Source organism: Trichomycterus rosablanca, chromosome 16 (assembly GCF_030014385.1).
Source record: "Trichomycterus rosablanca isolate fTriRos1 chromosome 16, fTriRos1.hap1, whole genome shotgun sequence".
NCBI classification, from domain to species: Eukaryota; Metazoa; Chordata; class Actinopteri; order Siluriformes; family Trichomycteridae; genus Trichomycterus; species Trichomycterus rosablanca.
The window spans coordinates 2,743,752-2,766,281 of NC_086003.1; positions in this window are offsets into that span (position 1 = coordinate 2,743,752).

Sequence of the window (22,530 nt, forward strand, 5' to 3'; positions counted from 1 at the left end):
ATGGTAGTACTGATTCAACTGTGTACTACCAATTCTTTACCAAACTAAACTGATACCTTTTTAACTGTGGTATCGACTTGGCACCAACATACCAGTACTATTGGCATCCTGTAAGTGAGTCGTATTATCTCTGGGTTTGAAAAACCCAGAGTTTGTAGTGTCCATATGTTGGAGATGGTTAAGAGTCCTAACACATCACAGTTCCCTCATGGTTTTGTGCAAAAAAGAGGAAAAAGAAGAATCTTTCTGTCACTAACGCACCCCACCGGAGGGATGGAAACAACCCTGCACCTGGCCTGAAGGAAAGACAGAGAGAGAGAAAGGCGGACGAGAAGGTTCAGATGTTCGGTAGCCCGCATGGGGATATCCGGATGTGTTTCAGGCTGTACCTGCTACAGGACCTCAGGGCTTTTTTAATTAATCATCACCTGCTATAAATTATTAATCCATTATCACCGTGTATACATACGATTGCTCATCTGTCTCGTTGGCTTATTTTAGCAAACGTGAATTTTCATTTCGTTTAATGAGGCGCACTTCTCGAGGAGAAATAAAAGTAGCTTAACCCGAGTGCACGCTTAAATGAAATGTGCTAGAGGCATTGGCAGTCTGCACTTTAGGGATTTATAGACTCAGCATGTATCTGGACCAGTCAAATGCTCTTCTGATTACCCAGATTATCCTACTGGTCCAAGTAGGACTATTATCAAAGAATTTTTATTGGTTTAATACAATATGAATAAATAATAAAAAAAAAACAATAATAATAACCTTTTTTTCTTCTTTTGGCTGTTCCTGTCTGTCTGTCTGTCTGTCTGTCTGTCTGTCTACCTGCCTGCCTGCCTGCCTGCCTGATCTATCTATCTATCTATCTATCTATCTATCTATCTATCTATCTATCTATCTATCTATCTATCTATCTATCTATCTATCTATCTATCTATCTATCTATCTATCTATCTATCTATCTATCTATCCACCACAGCGGACACAGTTTTTACACCGAATGCCCTTTCTGATGCAACTCTCTTATTTATATCCAGGCTTGGGACCGGCACTGAGAGTGCTAGGCTGTTTCAGCAAACCCTACCTCGAAGTTTAGCCAGTCATGTCTGTGCAGACTCCCAATCGGCCGATAGCAAATTGTGCAGCCAGGCAAGAAGGGCCTTGGTTACTAAAAAAAAGCTCTGAAAGACCTGTGCAAAAGTGGGTGCACCTTTTGGGTAACCATCCATTTGTGCAGCACCCCATAAATAAGACCTTTATGGCCAGGTAACTTGCAGTTCATTTTTCCACCAGACATATTAAACATCTGTGAAGAAAAATGTCGGTTTACAGATGGCTATCCAGTCTGATAGATCTGAGAAGATCTGCAATGAGAAATGGGATAAACTGCCTCAATCCAGGTGTGCAAAGTTTGTGGAGATCCATTCAAGAAGACATGCAACTCTAATCGCTGCCAAAGTGGCTTCTACAAAGTAAATAAATAAACTGGAGGCCCAGAATGTCCATGTGACAGCAGCTTATTGCTCATAGTGGCATGCTAGTCGGCTAACACAGGCTTACTTTCCACAAACCAGTCACATCACATCAATGTCTCACCTTAGATTATTCCCAACCAAATATGCTGTTTTATTCTTTTTTGTTTCCGTCTCTGCTGTGTCCTGTTGTCTTTAAAAGTTTCTCAATGCATATTGGATTCTTGGAAAAACTTCTCATCTCTGTGTGGAGCTGTCTGGAGGATACGCTACATAGTTATCAGAAACCATCAGGCTCTCAGCACGGAGAGATTTGGCTTTGCAGCACGGCCCCAAGGACGCCTCGGCCCAGAGCGCCTCTGAGGACGCCTCGGCTCGGGGGGAGATGGAGGATCTGAGCGAGAGCAACACCTGTCAGGAGAGCCTTTGCAGTCGAAAGGACATGAAGCATACAAAACCGTCAGCTCTGACGGCTAATCTCCGACGTCCCGTCCTGCCTGACACGGCCAGACTCCGCGAGAAGCCACAGGGAGCCACAGAACACCAAATGATCACATCCGCTTTACCTGAGACGCTACCAACACCAGCACCTAGGACTTCCTGCTGAAAGAAAATAGAGGGTGAGAGGGAGGGGAGGGAGACACACTTGCTCTAAATACATTTCATTATCATCATTATAATTATATCAGTGATTTTGTGTTTGGGGTAATGTGGCGCAGCACCTCTCCCCAGGGTTCACCCAGCTAAATGATTAAAGCATGTGTGATGAACCATCCGTCAATGCATCCCTACAGGACCAGGGCACAATGTGTTCAAAGAGCTCCGCTGAGAAGGCTGCTGCAAATTAAACAGTAAAAACTGCTTTGCTGAGCAGCACCAGGCCACGAACAAGCCAGGAACAGTTGGGACGATGGTTGCAAGAAAAAGTTTATGGTCTCTTTGGAATTACCCAGGTTTCAGCATTAATTACTCAAAACTGTGGGTGCTTCATCTTCAGTCATAATGATAGATATATTTAAGTAGAGACAGAATACAATCCAAGCAGCTAAGAGTTAAGGGCCTTGCTCAAGGGCCCAACAGTGGAAGCTTAATAGTTGAGTACCTAACTACTGAGCCACCGGTGTAATAGTGAATTGCATAAGGCTTAATAGAAGTTGGATGATGCGATGCTTGGCCATTCAGGTGTTGAAGGGCATGTGTGATTGTCCACAAGCCTCCTCAAGCAAAGGAACTGCAATGCGGAACTGGAGAAAAAGTAGAAAATGGAATCAGGATGTCGCACCTCACCACTGAGGCTCCAGGTTTGAGCACCACACCTGCAAGAACTGAAAATGAATCCAACTTACAGGAAGCTTAACTAAGGTTAACAAAAAAGCAGTGGCCAAAAAAGTGGACTGCAGTACACAGTACATGTTCCTTATATATCTGTCTAAAGTTTTATTTCAACTGTTGATAAATATAGAGAACAGACAGGCAGACAGACAGATCGATGAATATTGATATTCTCTTATACCTTACAATATACTTGTATAGTCTATGACTAGAGCTGGGTCAGACAAAGTCTGCAAGTCCATGTGCCTGGTACTAACAGCTGGCACCAGTCAGGGCTTGCCCTGTGGCAGTGCTAAGGGAGGCCAATGAAGGCCAGCGTTCTCTCTCCCATGCTAATGGAACAGTCCTGAACCGCCCATATGGCACTTGTGGGAGTAGAGACCCTCTGAAGCCTGGCACATGGACCACACTGCCTTTCCGCTGCCTTGCCGTTGAGACAGGACTGAGCCTCGCTAGGCTCTGCCCATAGCTGGACAAGCTAATGGATTTGTTTGGAGATTGGACAGCGCCGGGTTAGGACTTTGCGAACTCGGCAATGAGAAGGGCCAAAATGTGGCCAGCTGGGAGATAGAAGTTGGCTTCTGATAGCGTCCTTCATAAGTTTGATTTACCTGGAACAAACTACTTCAGAGCTGCATGTACACTGAAACTTTTTCCAGCAAGCAACGTGTCCAATTTAACTGGGCGAGAGTGTGATTTATGGAGAGACACAGTGCATATTGGCATGCCAGCTACCTTGAAGAAGAAGGATGTAATCAACAAGTGACCCTTAGAAGTTCAAGAAACCGTCAGACCAAATTAGTTTGAATTCTGAATCAAGTTGGGCGTGATATATCGTCCTTTGTGGTCGAGGTGGACGTCCTTCAAAGGGAGGTCAGGGTAGAGTTTCTCTGCCAGAATCCATCAGTTGAAGAGGAAAGTGAACTGGGGTCTGGGAAAGGTATAAGCACCAGCAGGCCTTGGCTGACCACATCCTGCCCTCTTTGGTCTTTTAATCTGTGAGGTTCAGAAAAGACCTCCAGTGCATCAAGCTCCAGTGAGCTAGAGCAAGTTTACCAAAGGTCTTTCTTTGCAAATACAAGTTCACAAACGGACCGCCACACCGACCTGGCACCCATTCGTATGAAGGACCTATAAACCGAACTGCTATAAACTAATTATGACCCACTCAGCATAAAATTTGACATAATGGTGCCCGTTTTTCCTATGTGAATTTTAAACTAATGCCGGGCCGTTAAGCAGGTCACTCTCTGTCATCTTCTTCCTTGGAACTGCAACAAAAGCCAATGACAGCCTACACCCAAAACCCCCCCACCCCTCACACACACACACACCACACTTTCAGCCTGCCTCTCTGTGTTTTATTGGTGACAGCTGCCGTGAAACAAACTCGCAAAGTGAGAGGAATGATGTGTCAGTGGAAGGTCCTTTAGCCCGCACCACTAATCTGTCACATGCGGTTTGTTGTTTACTGTTCCTTAGGCTCGCTGACCGGCCCTCGGCGAGCCTTGCGCCTTAATGACGACAGATGCTGACCCACGGAAGTGTGAATCTTGCCGTTTTCCCCCCGCTGCCAACCTGTAAATTACAGCTATCGGGAGTAATTAGACCCGATAAAACCTTTCCAAGCATCATCCCCCACGTGCTTGTGCTCTCTTCCCATCTCGCTCTATCCCTGTCTCTCTTTTGGCCTGCTGGTGACATGAGAGAGGGGGATTTGAGAGGCGCGGGGTTGCTGGCATTGACCGATCCCACAGTTAACCTGTCTGTGACACTTTCTTCTCTTATTACTCAGCTCTGGCTTTCCTCTCCCAGCTGTGAGCTTAAGACTCGCCTACACAACCACAAGTGTGGCTGCAGAAATTGTTAAAATTTTGACACTTTCTGACTGGCTTTGTTTTTTCTTTAGGATGCGTACAACCAAAATTAGGGGAATTTACTTTTTCGGGATTCAAAAGGCGTTGGGTGAATCCTATCTCATCTAGGCTGCCTTAAGAAAGGTTTCTGTTTACATCTCGAATGGAGTTTACTGCTCGTGGTGTTTCTTGCCTTTTGCCCAATAAATCGGACCCACTGCAACCCTGACCAGGATAAAATGGTGGTAAAACGGACAATGAATGAATGAACACTGAATTAACAAACACATTTTACTAAAAAATTAATCAAAGCACTCTAGACAAATGGGTCTAGGTCATTATGGGACTGTACCTTGTTAAGAAAAAAGAATGACTGTGGGTTTGAACTTGGCCACTGCCCTCTTCACGGCCCTGGCACTACTTCAGCCCCTGCTGCTCCACGCTGCCCTCTGTTGCCAGGCTCCCTCCTAAAAGAGGGTTCATGACCCTTTAAGGAACTCACCTGATGCTAAAGGTCACGCAGTCGGCTCTTGTCATCCTCGTTCTCCGTCCTCTCCCACGTCTTCCTTCTCTGCTCTGCCATCCCTCAGCGCTCACTTCCTGACCGCCGGAGCCGACTTCTGCCCCTGCCTCCTCCACCACCAATGCGGAGCGACAATCTGTCACCCAGGCACTGGAGGACGCCACCCTGCTGGCCATCTTCCGCACACCGGCATAATGGCTTCTGGCCCCAGCCATATAAGTAATGGGACAGAAAAATGGAGCAAGAGAAAGAATGACAGGGAGAGAAGGTTGGCAAGGGGTCAGTTAGATTGGAAGCCACTATCTTTTCATAACTGCCCCCGATCTCCCCTCCCTCATGTGCCCACCGTCACTTCTCCGTCATCCCCTCCATGCCACCCTGTTTTGGCGTAGTCGCTCTGCACAATACTTCAGTGAATAAATGAGTCGTTTTAATCCGACTGACAAGCTGGCATTGCCCAGCCCTGCCCTCCATCTGTAGTGGAGGCCAGCTCAGCGGCAGGCCCTGGGCAACGCCGCGTGCCAATCCAACACACTCACAGCTTATCCTGGCTGCAGTTTCAGGGACAGAAGGGTTAGACTGCCGTCCGGCTGCTGCCCTCCACGCCAAAGGGCTATTTATATAAGAAAGGGATTAACCACCGCAATCTTTGATGAGTTGAAACAAATGATAAGAAAAATAAGAATCTTGTTTATTATTCAATCGTTACTGGTGATCTGGTGTAGCCAAGGATTTCAAACCCATTTCAACACTTCAGCTCGTGGAGTAATACAGCTTGGTGCTCATCTAAGCAGTCTTGAATTTTTCCAGCAGTTTTATATGAATGCTATATTTTCTGAACAAAGCCATTATACATCCATGTAAGCAATCAAAAAACCCACTAAATTGCTGCTCAGGTGGCGCAGTGGTAAAAAGTACGCTAGCACACCAGAGTTGGGGTTTTGAATACATCGTATAGAATCTCAGCTCTGCCTTCCGACTGGGCTGGGTGGCTGCATGAACGATTGGCTGTTGTTCATAAGGTTTTAAACATTGCTCAGGGGACCAGGTTTTGTCTTCCTTATACCCTCCTCAAACTGTGCCACAATGTTGGAAGCACATGAGCAATAAATGTGGCTGAAACACCTGATGTCAATCATTAGGAAATGCACCTACATACAGTGGGGTCAAAAAGTATTTAGTCAGCCACTGATTGTGCAGGTTCTCCTACTTAGAAAGATGAGAGAGGTCTGTAATTTTCATCATAGGTACACTTCAACTATGAGAGACAAAATGAGAAAAAAAAATCCAGGAAATCACATTGTAGGATTTTTAAAGAATTTATTCGTAAATTATGTAATATGTAATAAGTATTTGGTCAATAACAAACAAGCAAGATTTCTGGCTCTCACAGACCTGTAACTTCTTCTTTAAGAAGCTCTTCTGTCCTCCACTCGTTACCTGTATTAATGGCACCTGTTTGACCTCATTATCTGTATAAAAGACACCTGTCCACAGCCTCAAACAGTCAGACTCCAAACTCAACCATGGCCAAGACCAAAGAGCTGTCGAAGGACACCAGGAAGAAAATTGTAGACCTGCACCAGGCTGGGAAGAGTTAATCTACAATAGGCAAGCAGGTTGGTGTGAATAAATCAACTGTGGGAGCAATTGTAAGAAAATGGAAGACATGCAAGACCATTGATAATCTCCCTTGGGGTCAAGATCTAATCCCGTGGGGTCAAAATGATCATGAGAACGGTGAGCAAAAATCCCAGAACTACACGGAGGGACCTGATGAATGACCTGCAGAGAGCTGGGACCAAAGTAACAAAGGCTACCATCAGTAACACACTATGCCGAGAGGGACTAAAATCCTGCAGTGCCAGGCGTGTCCCCCTGCTTAAGCCAGTACATGTCCAGGCCCGTCTGATGTTTGCCAGAGAGCATATGGATGATCCAGAAGAGGATTGGGAGAATATCATGTGGTCAGATGAAACCAAAATGGAACTTTTTGGTAAAAACTCAACTCATCGTGTTTGGAGGAAGAAGAAGAACCCAAGAACACCATACCTACTGTGAAGCATGGGGGTGGAAACATCATGCTTTGGGGCTGTTTTTCTGCAAAGGGGACAGGACGACTGATCCGTGATAAGGGAAGAATGAACGGGGCCATGTATCATGAGATTTTAAGCCAAAACCTCCTTCCATCAGTGAGAGCATTGAAGATGGAACGTGGCTGGGTCTTCCAGCATGACAATGATCCCAAACACACCGCTCGGGCAATGAAGGAGTGGCTCCGTAAAAAGCATTTCAAGGTCCTGGAGTGGCCTAGCCAGTCTCCAGACCTCAACCCCATAGAAAATTTGTGGAGTCCGTGTTGCCCAGCGACAGCCCCAAAACATCACTGCTCTAGAGGAGATCTGCATGGAGGAATGGGCCAAAATACCAGCTACAGTGTGTGCAAACCTGGTGAAGACTTACAGGAAACATTTGACCTCTGTCATTGCCAACAAAGGTTATGTTACAAAGTATTGAGTTGAACTTTTGTTATTGACCAAATACTTATTTTCCACCATAATTTACAAATAAATTCTTTAAAAATCCTACAATGTGATTTCCTGGATTTTTTTTTCTCATTTTGTCTCTCATAGTTGAAGTGTACCTATGATGAAAATTACAGACCTCTCTCATCTTTCTAAGTAGGAGAACCTGCACAATCAGTGGCTGACTAAATACTTTTTGGCCCCACAATACTTTCGACCATACTGTGTAAATAAAGTGAAGAAATATCAAAAGCAGTGATTGAGAATCTGTGATGCAGTGGTTTATTTATAAATCACAGCAGGCAGTCGTGTGAAGACACCGAGATTAATCTCCACATGTGGATTTATCAGTCAGGATGTGCTCAGCGTACTTGCTTGCTCAGTTTGATTGAAGCCTCAGGCGCTACACGTGCACCTTCTGATTAGGAAGCTACTGTGTCTTTGAAAAAAAAAAAACTCTGTCTGTCTGTCTAATTATCTCGTTTTAACGAACGTCTCGTTAACAAACTTCCCCCTCAGCTGCACTGTTTTACACCTCAGCGCATCTGCACTTTTATTATTCAGTATAAATGTGTTGCACCTACGTCTTAAATCAAAGTCACGGTTGAAGGAAAATGATGCTTTAGAAAGCAGAACGACAGTAATATTTATTGACCTGTCATTACACACTAGCAGTGTGAGTTCTGAAGCTGGTGGTAATTACATACACCTTATGTCCTTCTTAAATATAGTTTTATATTTCATTATATCATGTCATTAAATTTTTGGATGCAACATTTTACAGATTTTCTTGGTACAGTTGTGTTGATACAGAATTTAATGATTAGAATTATTTTCTGAACAGTAGAACATGAAAAATAAAAACAAATTGGAACAATTTACCATTTATTTAACCCTTTTTTTCATTTAAATATTCAGCTTTGCTCTGTACGCAAAGCTTTTGAGTTTCTTTTTTAGTAATATTATGGACTGTAGATGGTGAAATTATTTCCGAATGCATTGAGAAACATTGTTCTGGCTGATCGTGTTTGTATTGTAGGGGTTTGAATGCTGGTCAGGCTGATCATGTTTGTTTTATAAGGTTTTGAATGCTGGTCAGGCTGATCATGTTTGTTTTATATGGTTTTGAATGCTGGTCAGGCTGATCATGTTTGTTTTATAAGGTTTTGAATGCTGGTCAGGCTGATCATGTTTGTTTTATATGGTTTTAAATGCTGGTCAGGCTGATCATGTTTGTTGTATAGGGTTTGAATGCTGGTCAGGCTGATCATGTTTGTTTTACAGGGTTTTAAATGCTGGTCAGGCTGATCATGTTTGTTTTATAGGGTTTTAAATGATGTTCAGGCTGATTGTGTTTGTTTTAAAGGTTTTAAGTGCTGGTGAGGCTGATCATGTTTGTTTTATAGGGTTTGAATGCTGGTCAGGCTGATGGTGTTAATGGTTTATGAAGGTTTTAGCCGCTATAGCTGTTCAGGCTGATTCGGGTTAATAGTTTTAGAGAAGGATTAACTACTATATCGAACAGAAAGTGCTCATCTTAGCATTTTAGGGTAATTCTAATCCTAATCTTTCTGATCCAGTGTGTATCCTGGAATAACGCCGCTGCTTGGTTTAGCTCTGTTCTGTTCAGGGGTTAATTCTGCCCTGTGGTCTTTGGCACAGCGCTGGGATTCAGAAACATGGCATGGTTCTCTCGCGCCTGTGGATGAAGCACTCGGGGAGAGAGGAAGAGAAACACTGGCAAACAGAATTAAACCCAATGCTCAGTTTCCTCTCGCCCCTCCATGTGTCTCTGTGTTTACTGGGCTCGCTCTTCTTCTGGGCCAGGTGGCATCTCCTAAAACATGAACCATGAACATTTGAGTGCCCCATTTACCGTAGGGCGTTTCCTCCCAAACTAAAAGGTCGTAAGAAAGCCAGGTAATGAGGGCTGTGTGTGGCTTTTGTGTTAGCATTACTTTATTGTACTTTCAGCAGAATAACTGCCCGTTTTTTTTGTAACTTACAACTTGACATCAAAGTGCAGAATGGGTATCGGTGGCACTTGATTTGCAGCCTGGATTAACATCATTTCTTTGAAATAAACGTATGAAAACGTTTCCTTTAATGCAGGATTGAGTGAAGTCCCACAGAATGAGAAGATCATTTGATTATTTAGGTTGGTGCCAGACATCGACAGCTGGGTAGCAGAGGAAGCCAAATACAAAATAAATCATTGAGGGTTTTTTATTAAGTAGGTTAATATGTAAAACTGGTGTGTAATGTTTTATTTAGCACCAGAGCTGGGTGCTTGTATGGAGGATGATTGTATGTGAACGTGTTGTGTTTTGGAGGGCTACGGGAGGCATCCAGTCTGGGGTGCTTAGTACTCGCGGTAGTGCCTGTGTTTTGGGTCATTCATTACTATTCATTGCAAATAAATACTTAAGCTTGGAAAGCTTAGTGGCCTGCTGTTTTACCCAATTTTTACTCCAAAAGTATAGAGAAACTCAATAAGAGGGAAACTCACCTTCACATTAAGCTCTTTTTTATGTGTTTGACTATTTCTCTGTTTTATGTTTAGTAAGCTTGAAGGCAAACATGTCCAAACCTAAACCGGAGCATCCAGAACTAGGCTAAACCCCACAGCCCTGATCCAATGTGCTTTTTGGAAGGTGATCCAGCTCATTCTCCCAACATCCTGGCCAGATACCATCCCTCTACTTTTCTCAAGTCTGGGCACGGCTGAGCTGGCGCTGCCGCCTTACTCCTGGCTCTGAAGCTGGAATCCCGGCCAGCCGTCCATTCTGTGGGTTTGTGCTGATAAATTGCGGCCCGGATGTGCACCGGCAGCCGGTGAGCAGAGCCAGCAAGTGGCCGTCAGCCCCCATCAGCCCGTGGCTCTGTGAAAGGGAAAATCGCAGAGACAGCACTGACAACTTAATTTAACACCGCACCCGAGTCAGACTGCGCTCTGTATAATTGATAACAACGCTACTGTGGGTGCACACACACACACACACACATACACACGAATATTAGAAACACTCTGGGGAAGGAACGGTGGACCGGTCCCTGAGGAAGGACTGGACTGAACATATGCCTTATATACACTGTACAAGTATCTACAGCTGGGGACTTATCCTCAGTGGTAGCTAAGCGATTAAGGTAAAGGGCTTGTAATTGGAAGGTTGCTGGTTCAAGCCCCACATCTGCCAAAGCCCTTAACCCTCAATTGCTTGCAATGTATATTGTCACAATTGTAACTCGCTTTGGATTAAAAAAGCATCCGCTAAATGCCAAAAATGTAAATCTGTGCTCATATAAATAGGGTTAGTTTAACTGTACCCATTACAAACTGGAAAGGAAACCCAAACTATCACCTTATGTTAAAAGGAGAGACACTTATACACCAAAGAAGGACAACAAGTACACAAGTCTGAAACCATAAAAGAAACTCTTACACAAGACAACACAAGAACAGTTTTAACCTACATTGCATCCATAAAAATATTAAATTGGGCCAAAATATAAAGACACAGTAAAATAAGCAGACTGCAACATAATACCTGTCTTGTCACTGAATGACAAGTATGTGTTAAATATGGCATTAAAACCCAAATAAATAAATACCAAAGACCATCAAAAAACAAGTCTGCTGTAAATTAAAAGCTGCTGGATTATGGGTAGAAGAGCCCGGGATTGATTCCTTGGCTGGGTGACCAGGGTCTTATCTGTGTTGAGTTTATGTTTGTTTGTTTATTTAGTGGGATTTTAACTTCATGTTTTACACTTTGGTTACAATCATGACAGAAACATTCAATGTCAAACACAGTCATGGACAATTTTGTATCTCCAATTCACCTGACTGCACATCTTTGGACTGTGGGAGGAAACCGGAGACCCGGAGGAAACCCACACAGACACGGGGAGAACATGCAAACTCCACACAGAAAGGACCACCTCATCTGGGGATCGAACGCTGGACCTTCTTGCTGTGAGGCGACAGTGCTACCCACTGAGCCACCGTGCCGCCCGTGTGGAGCTTACAAAGCTGTGTCACAAAACAACACTGCACTACAGAGTAACACATAGCAAGAGAAAAAAACATATTAAACAGTATATTGATGCCAAATTGCCACTTAAAGGCATCTAGATTGGACCAAATCCTTTCTTTCCAAATCTGATCCTATCAGAATTGGTCTTTGTTAGTGGGAGAAAAAACGGACACGATAGTCAGATTGGTTATATTTCGGCTGAGAAATAAATAAGAAGCGGGCACGGCAAAACTCCAATGTGTCAGTCAGCCATAATCCCCTTTTAATTTCCTTTTGGAGTCTGCGCCAGGGCTCTGGCTAATGCCCCCTGCCCGTGATGGCGTCACGACTGGGATGACAGTACAGGGCTGGAGAGGAGGGGGGGGTCTTTACTCAAATCCCGAGGAAGAGTATACAATAACCAGGCTAGGCCTTCTCAGCCTTTACACAGCCTGCTTTCTGTTTGCCCAACACTCCAAGGGGATTTTCTGTGTCACAAACACACACAATACACACTTTTTTAGCACACACACATCACGGTGGATCCACTCTCAGCAATGAAACCCACCCAGGGTAAAATCGCTCCATAGAAAGCTATTCATATCTTAATTTATACAGGTTGGCTGCTGATGTACGGGTCACCTGAACCTCCGCCTCCCAATCTCTTTCAATCCCACAATGCCCAGAGTAATATCTCCTCTTGAACAGCAATTTATTTTTCTTCCTGTAGTGGAGTTATTTAAAAGAAAAGGTCTCATCATTAAAATGTATGCTCTCACAGCACGGCGAAAAGCAAAGGGCAGCCGGCGATCGCAGCTCATTTTCTCATTCGCCGTATAAAAGAGAGGCCCGCTCAGGCTCCGAAACCGAAAAAAATTAGGAAATAGGGCACATCTTTGTAACATATTTGCCCATAGGGTGGGTTCAGACGAACAAAATGGAGAAGGTTAAAGTTATCCAGAGAGATGAATGGATTTCTCTTGACATTTACTTGCAGTAGGGGTACAGTAAATCTCCAGCATGGCTTATTACTGTCACCACTGCGTTTGAGTCCATGCGCTCGCACCCTGAATCTTCTTTGTTTTCCAGCATAATATAAACATATTCCGGGTTTGGCATTAGTTGTTGTTTATTAGTCAACGTGGCCAGTTTTCCAAATCAAGTAGCCACACAGGATTTCCACTAGCCTAAAGACCAACACCTGAAGTGTAACTATATGTATATTTTAAGACTGATGTTCTTAAAGACCCTCCAAGTACCAGCTATAAGTCACACCACATACACACACACTGTTCCTGCCTGGCATCTGTTCTTTTCTTTGGCCAGAATTATGCTCATAACAGATACAAATTGTTCATAAATTATTATGTTGTATTTCAGTAGCCAGTGTATTGGGTTTTTTAAGCTTTTGCAGCATTGTGGTTCAAGTTTGACACATTCTTTTTGGCAAATCGTTTCTAATTCCTCAAATTTACGAAGGCACCATTTCAGAAGAATTCGTGCTTTTACAATGTGATGCAAATCAGAAGATTAGCTAGGCCAAGTTAGAACCTTTACCTTCTTTTTCTCTTAAACAAGCTTGTTTTTTAGGCTTTACAGTTTTGAATTGTCGTTGTATTAGTTTAATGATCAATGGGATTCATTTCATTAAATTTTTATTGTTCGCTTTATCCCAGTTAGGGTCCCAACTGAGAACAGGACACTAGGCAGGGGCACTGGAGAGGGTGCCAATCTGTTGCAGGGCTTTGTTTGGTGTTCTTGGGACCATATGTGCACCTTTTCATATCAACTAAATGATTCTGTTATTTTAGATGTTTTGTTTTATTCCACTATTCTGTTTGGGTGCAAATTTTAGATGTACATTCTGTGCCACCAAGACATCATAGCCAATCATGTCTGAGTAGACACCTGACCAGTCGATAGCACCACTGAGAATTGAACTAATAGACTAGCGTAATAGACAACTGCTTCGACACCCAAGTGCACTGGGAAATTGGAAATATCCAAATTATCCAATTATACAACATGTATAATTTATTTTAAATGATTTACCTTCGGTTTATTGAGAAACCTTTCCACTATAAAGACATGGTTTAATGAGTTTGGAGTGGAGGAACTCCAACGGCATGCAAAGAGCCCTGACCTTAACCCATGGAACACCACAGGGATGAATTGGAATGCTGATTGTGGGCCAAATACACATTTGCACAGACAATCTCCAAAATCTGTGGATACTGTGGGCCTGTTATAGCCACAAAACTTTAACTTCATAAGGTTTTGAAATCTGATGTCTAACAAGCTCTGGTGTCCACATACTTTTGGCTATACAGCGTATGCACCAGTGCTAAATCTTACCAGCATTGGGTGGGTGGGTCAGGTGTTTATTTCTACCTGCTTATGAGGGTGGAATGTTTCCATTATTTCAACATCCTGGATTTGGTTTTGTTCTTGGTCTCGAGTCTCTGGGCACCTAATAGATTATTGCTGTGTGAAAGTGCCATTTTTGATCCGTGCCACCAGATGAAGTAATTAAAGGGTTATTAGTAAACAGATACTCATGCTCACCTACGTGTGCCAACTGTTTCATGCCATCTGCTGCCCGTGTGCCTGTTTTTGACATTGTGTGGATCAGGCAAATGGACCTGAGCTCTCTGTCTATGAAAATGACTGTGATATAGCATGAATCTGTGTGTGTGTGTGTGTGTGTGTGTGTGTGAACATGATTTTGCTGGTATTTAGATTTTTTTCATGATCAGACGCTGTGTAATCAGTGTGACACTAGTATACGGACTATAAGTTTAAAGCAATCTATTTTATTACATTCATGGCCGGCAGCATCTTTACCTCTGTAGTCTGTTTCCTCTTCCTCCCCCTGCTACCTCGTTCCTGCGCTCCGTCAGCCCTCCCCCTCGTTTTTCATTCACTTTATTTTCAGTAATATTGAGAGGATTAACCCCTCTGGCCCCTCGGTGGTTACTGTTTCATTTTATTCTTATTAAAATGTTAAGAACCATCTTTATTATTCCTGCATGATACCCTCTCAATAATCTAGATCCTCCTCTCCCAGCGTGAGCCAGTGTGTTCGTGTGCCACCTTCATGCATGCGAGTGTTTGTGTGCGTCTGTTTGTGTGTGTGTGTGCCAGTTTCTATCAAGTGCTCATGGCACACGCCTTTACCAAAACGAATTGGCGTGAATTTAAGTCCTGAGAATTTCCATATGTTTTGGTGCACTGAAAACCATGATAACCATAAATTACCACAGTAAAATCACGGTTGATCAGGGTTAGATACATTGTATGGCTAAAAATATTTGGACACCTGATCATTAGCTTGTTGGTCGACCTTTATGTAATCTTTTCAGCTATATAAACAGCCACTCTCTGAGGAGGCTTCTCATAAGACTTTTAAGTATGTCTGTGGGAATTTGTGCCCATTCAGTCAAAAGATCATCTGTATGGCTGGGCACTGATGTTGGTCAAGAAAGTCTCAATTAATGTTCCAGTTTATTCCAAAGCTGTTCTGGCCCCTTCAGGTCTTTATAAATCTTTGCTTAGTTCACAGGGGCACAGTCATGCTGGAACAGAAAAGGACCTTCCCTAAGCTGTTGCTGCAAAATTGGAAGCATATAATTTCCTTTATATAATATATTTATTATACCTGTTATTAATTTTAAGCGTATTAATTTTATAGTTTTATTTATATAGAATATTAATTTTCAGATTACACAAAATAAAATAATGTGTACATGGGCAGGTTCATGCTACATCTCATATACATTCAGTCCCGTCTCCTTTCCAAGTGGCGGTAAGATCATGCAGGTGACTCTCCTTCCATGGCAAACAAAGACATAACCAAATCTCTCCTCCTGCCACAGCATCGAGGTCGCAGCATCAAAATGACTCTTTTTATTACAGTTCATAAACACCGGCTCCCCTGGTGGCCCTGGGAAATTTCACATAAACTTTGATCAAACAGACGTTGGCCTCCCCGGTTTTAAGCACTTCTCGCTATGTGTGAAACTCGCCCGTCTCAATCACCACTGAGCACAAGACGGGGAAAACAGAGCAAATAGCAGCACCGTCACCAAATCAAGTAATTATTGGCCTGCACACCGGGGAAACACATTTCATCTAAAAACAATAAGCTCCTCCGTCTTTATAACCGAAATAAATACAGAGCTCGGTATGAAGCGGATGCGCCTCACTGGTATACTTTGGGGCTAAAGTCAGACTTCAGAGGAGAGATTAAGTGTAAAAAGTGATGAAAAGTGAGATCACCGAAGTCGTCTCTGGCTAAACTTCCTGTTGCTTTAGCTTATGTGCTCCATACAGAGTAGTTGTTGATTCGTACGCTGCACAAATGTACAGAACAAAACCTACACTGTCTACTAGAACCCAAACTATAGCGACTTCAGCGGGTCCTTTGTGAGCCTGGTGAGTCCTTCCATAAGCAACAAGGAATCCTGTCAGTCTCCTGGAATACAATCCTAATTATGGAGGGATCCGGATTCCCTAATTGTTCAGTTAAGCAAAATAAATGATAAATGTTTTCATGAGTAGATGAGGGTGAGTGGTTGACAAACTCAGGTTGAGACATTAGAGAAGACCTGACTGATTCTTTCTGGATCTTTGTTTTCTTTACATATCAGCAGTTACTGAGGAGCTGAAGCTAGTCAAGCATCCATCTGGGATCATGGTTTTGAGTTCAGGAGAACAAGAAGGACCCTTTTGTTTCACCTTTCATGTCAATTTACATGCTTTGTCAATTAAATATCATAAACTCTATTATTTTTATATATTGTTCTGTTCTCATAAGTGTTATATAAATGTTCTGATGTTTAGTAGCTAGTTTACATATCACTTGTTGCTATTGTAGTGAATATAAACATACACTGTACATAAATTTAAATTTATGTTTTCGGCGTTTAGGAGACGCCTTTATCCAAAGCGACTTACAGTACAGTTACAGTATACAGTCTGAGCAATTGAGGGTTAAGGGCCTTGCTCAAGGGCCCAACAGCAGCAACCATGCAGAGCTGAGGCTTGAACTAGCAACCTTTTGATTACTAGTCTAGTACCTTACCCGCTAGGCTACAACTGCCCCATACAACAAGCCTAGACAAAAGTTTCTAAATGTGTGTGGATGTTAGCTTTTCTTAATGACTGTCACTTCGCACCAAGAAGGGCCTGGGTTCAATTCCCCAACTGCGCAGGCAGGACGTTTTGGAGAGTTTGCATCTTCTCCCTGTGTGTGTGTGTGTGGGTTTCCTCTGAGTGTTCTGGTTTTCTCCTACAAGTCCAAAGACAGGTCAATGCAGTCAGGCCAATTGAAGATGTGTGTGTCTGCTGACCTTTCCTGGGTGTTTCCTGCCTTTCACCCAATGAATCAGAGCTACAACGACCCTGACAAAACAGACAGTGAATGTTTGAGTGTGTAAATGTGGAATGTGTGTGTGTGTGTGTGTGTGTGTGTGTGTGTGTGTGTGTGTGTGAAATTCAGATTCTACTGTACTGTAAACCTGCTCTTTGCCATGTGATCTCACAATTCTCCACCGTACATTAATATAAAGAAGCTTTAGTAATATTCCAGCCTTTGTTTCGCCCCTCCCGAAGTAGATTTGCTGATCTGGAGTCTGGATTTCAACCTGCACCTCTTTCATCTCCGGCTTTCCTTCCGGTGCCGTGTACGAGGATTTTGTTTCATGTCATGTCGTGTACTGGAGTCGGTGGGACTCCAAAGGTTCTCTCACCTGTGTGAGCGCCTCTCTGTGAACCCATCAACTCATCGAGCGCTTTGTAAAGACAGGCGTGAAGCAGTCTGCGCCCAAGGCTCACGTCACACCCCGTTAGAAGACGCCTGGCGCGCTAAAGAGGTTAAACTGCTGCACTTGGCAAAGCCAATTTTATTGATAACTATTTGAAGCCTAGTTTCCCTTTAACGTCTGAAGGCCTTATGAGGCATCAGGCTTCCGTTTCTTTATTCCGCTTGACACACTTCAGATGCAGGATTCTGCCTGGATGTTGCCAGCGTGCATCTTTCTGCCGCCTCGTCTGGAGAGAAATCTCTGATTTGGCGTACAGTCTTGTGTAAATCCTCTTAGCTTTTTTGCTGTATGGAAATATTTATATGAGCACTCCTCTCTGATGTGCATTAGTGCATCGTGAGCTGAAGCTACAGGCTTTTGTTTTTGCACTGCTGAAGCTGCACGTTCGGAGGATTTTGTGCACTGTGTTGTTCTTCAGAGCAAGAAAATGAGAAGACATTTTCCTGTTAGCAGCGGTTGCAATTTTTTGTTGACTGCTCTGTCTTTTCTTATCATCGGCTTCTACAGCTGACCAGGTTCTCCAGTGTGTCCTGGTGTTGTTTAGCGATCGGTCCGGCAACTGGTCAGCTTACAGGCAGACTGAAATAAAAGGCTGGTACGCTCTGGTGTGAGAGAGTGTAACAGGTCCTGCTGTATATGGGTCAAAAGTAAAGGCCATTCCAAATAATTTTAGCCTAGGTAAGTTAGATATGTGAACAATAATGCATGATGGGACATGAAGAAAGTAAGTAAGTCAGTGGTGAGATGGTGTGTACAATCCTGAAAATGATTATTTACTACATATACACTGATCAGCCATAACATTAAAACCACCTCCTTGTTTCTACCCACACTGTACATTTTATCTCCACTTAACTCCACTTACCATTTAGAAGCACTTTGTAGTTCTACAATTACTGACTGTAGTCTATCTGTTTCTCTGCATGCTTTGTTACCCCCTTTCATGCTGCTCTTTAATGGTCAGGACCCCCACAGGACCACCACAGAGCAGGTATTATTTGAGTGGTGGATCATTCTCAGCACTGCAGTGACAATGACATGGTGGTGGTGTGTTAGTGTGTGTTGTGCTGGTATGAGTGGATACGTGGGCAGCGGCCATATGCATTTTGTCACCTACAGCAGTTGTGGGCTAGTGTAATTTATTGCTGTGCCAGCAGTTTGCCCATTATTATTATTAGTAGTAGTAGTCGTGTTGGTGGTGTTAGAGTTGTTTCGGGTGTTGTTTATACATTACATACATTAAAATCTACCTACAGTATCTTTACTTGGGTTCATAAAAGATTTATACTGAGGAGCTGGAGTGTAAATACCTTTCAGTGGTATAATGCACAAGTTGTGTGTTTGAGGTCTCTTCCCTGTAGGCTTTCCTCCAGAATGCCAGCAGCAACTCGGCTAAAAGAGAAGCAGAAATAATACGACTGAAAAGCAAAGGTCTTTATGTTACTAGAGCTCATGCATGTATAAAAAACAAGTCAGCCAAAAAATCACACGTTTTTAATTGTCAAATACAAACCATACTTAGTGCCTGAGATTTGAGCATCCACAGACAAACGCTGACCGTAAAATGGGTTCTACTGGAAAGCTCAGAGCCTTTCAGTGTGATGCTGTTGTATAATGTCATCATTAATAATCTCTGCTGATAGAGCATCTCTAGTAACTGTAGTAACTTTAAAAGTACTACCAGGTTCCAAACTGTCTATGGAAGCAGCAGCACAGTAAGATCCATCAAAACAGGTTTGATGAGGTCCTAATAATTTCCAACAGATGCTGCCTGTACTATTACCTTAATCATTTGACAGTAGACATTAGTTCAAAACCTTCTTTGGCATAATAAAAACAGAAATATTTCCATATGTAGGGAGTTCAGTAAGAGCTGATCAGTTATTAGACCAAATTGAATTTGTTCATTGCTCAGGGGTCCAGGATTTGTGCACTTTACACCCATTGAGCTTTTGAGCCAATTTTGTGCCTTGGCCCTTGATTAAAGTGTTTTTCTTTGTTATGAATTTCAGTTTTCTTGGGTTCTTGATATGCAAAAAGTAAATCATTTTCTCATTTTTGTGACTGATACACCTGCAGTTTATGCATTCAGTATTTAGCTGCTTTATAATTGTTGGTTCAACCTCATTCATGGGGCTAGAGATTTGGGCTATCAACTGAACAGTTGAGAGTTCGAATCCCAGCTCTACCATGCAGCCACTGTTGGACCCTTGAGCAACCCTCTCTGCTCCAGGGGCGCCGTACAATTGCTGACCCTGCTCTCTGACTCCAGCTTCCAAACAAGCTGGGATATACGAAGGAAAGATTTCGTTGTACTGAACATGTGTATCAGTATAAATGACAAATAAAGACGCTCTATTCATTCATTCATTGTCTGTTTTGCCACCGCTGTATCCTAGTTAGGGCTAGTGGTGGGTCCGATTCATTGGGGTTGGACCTCATGTTCCTTTGAAATCTCACATATCAATGTAATTATTGTCCGAATAATAAATAAAATAATTAGAGTTACAGGGCGGAACGGTGGCTCGGTGGGTAGCACTGTCGCCTCACACTGAGAAGGTCCTGGGTTTGAACCCAACGTGGGGTGGTCCGGGTCCTTTCTGTGCGGAGTTTGCATGTTCTCCCCGTGTCCATGTGGGTTTCCTCAGTCCAAAAACATGCAGTCAGGTTAATTGGAGACACTGAATTGCCCTATGGGTGTGTGTATGTGTGTGTGCCCTGCGATGGACCAGCACCCTGTCCAGGGTGTTACTGTGTGCCTTGCGCCCATTAAAAAGCTGGGATTGGCTCCAGCACCCCCTGTGACCCTGGTCGGATAATGTGCAGCTGTGTTAATTCAGCGTCAGTCTGCAGATCAGATTTAGTCTAAGATAAACTTCAATTACTGTTGCCAGCATCTAGGTTTTGTTAAAACATTATGTCAATTCAAATTTTTCCTGCTTATCTACTACTATACAACATTTGTAGGAATACAATACAAACTTTTCTGCTTGTCTTGTGTGTTCCAATGTGCCAAATCCATGAATTAGAAATGTAAGGCAAGAAATGGCACCGAGTGCAGTTCAGATCGTGTGTATCCTGATATATAATCACACTCCAGCCAACAAAAACCTCAGTCGATGCTAAAGGTTTTGCAGCGAATTCCTCAGGGTGCGTATTTGTGATTTTCCCGCTCCTAAAGCAGCACATGGTCTGTCACACTGCAGCATGAAAACAAACAATAACCGGGTGTCCGTGCCCTCGCTTTGCCCCCAGTGCCTTCACACAGCCCATCATACGCTCCCGCCTAGCTTCACACAGCCGGCCGTTAAAAATACATGTAGAGCTCGGCTCATCCTTTATTCATTCTTACTTTCTCCTTTATGTTTATGAGGCTTGGGGGCTCGCAGGGTCCACAAAGCTGACCCAGGGGGCTTCAGACGGGCTCCAGAAAGTTCCTGTTCTTCACTTCTAATTCACTATAAATGAGCCTCCGAACCATGATGCACTGCACTGAACACTGACATTGTAACAGCACAGATTTTATTTTAGATATTTTTATTTTTATATTTCGATTCTGGTGCACTTTAGCATTTTTTCCTCATAAGTCTGGGAACGTAATTGCTTGTAACTTGTATTATTTATTTTCTCATCTACACTATTCAGTGCAGCATTCTTTTATTTAAGAAAAATTAAACTTATAATATTTCTTTATTTTAGAGGTGGTTAAGTCAAATCACACAGAAATTCATTTTAATCAAACACTAAAAAAACCTTTTAATTTGAAAAAAATTATGCTCAGGTTTTCTATGTGGCACAGTGGTCAATTAAGCTAACCCACCGGGTTCGAATCTCAGCTGAACTATCAGCTGACTGGGCATCTACACAGGCATGATTGGCTATGTCTGAATAGGGGGTGGCTGAAACCCTGCTATTACCCTAATCAGAATAAAATAAATAAATAAAATTAATAGCAATTAAATAATTAATAACAGCATTTTGTTTAAGAATTCATTATTAGGAATAATAATACAAATATATAATTGTAATTTATAGCTTAGTTTTACATAAAAATTTGTATTTACTGTAATTGAACTGGGGCGGCATGGCTGCAAGAAGGTCCTGGGTTTGATCTCCAGGCGGGGCGGTCCGGGTCCTTTGCATGTTCTCCCCGTGTCTGCGTGGGTTTCATCCGGGAGCTCCGGTTTCCTCCCACAGTCCAAAAAACATGCAGTCAGGTTAATTGGAGACACTGAATTGCCCTATAGGTGAATGGGTGTGTGTACGTGTGTGTGTGTGTGTGTGTGTATGTGTGTCTGCTACCCCGTCCAGGGTGTTGCTGTGTGCCTTGCGCCCATTGAAAAGCTGGGATAGGCTCAAGCACTCACGCGACCCTGATTGGATAAGCGGTTAAGAAAGTAAGTGAGTGAGTTAGTGAGTAATTATGAGGGCAGCACAGCTACATGTATCCTGAGTACCTGGTTTGATCAGTCTAAGCAGTTTTATGATTGTATCTTGTGTCTTTGTGAGCTTTCTTCAAGTATTCACACTTCCTCCCCCTGCTTCATACAGATCGCATTGTGTTGCTGCTTCATGTTGTGTTTTCGGATCCACTGTGACCCTGACCAGAATAAAGTGATTATTAAAAAACAAATAGATTTGCTACTAAGATACCAGTGTATCCAAATCAGTGGGGGTTCAAGCAGAGTGAAGTGGATAATGTATAAACCATAAACCTTTCTCCCACTGACTACTGGTTTCAGTGGTGTGTGTGTTAGTGTGTGTGTTAGTGTGTGTGTGTGTGCCTCTGATGTTTGAGATGTGTCTGTTCCTCCTCTAAATCCCAGAGGAGCCCTGTCTGCTTATCCATGTTAGTGTCCAGGCTGCTGTCTGTGTGCATGAATTGGGAGGGAGGGGGGATCACAGGGGTAACCAGTTGCCCCTCCCACACCTCTCATGTATTGATTAGATAATCACCCTGTCACTTGATAGCCGT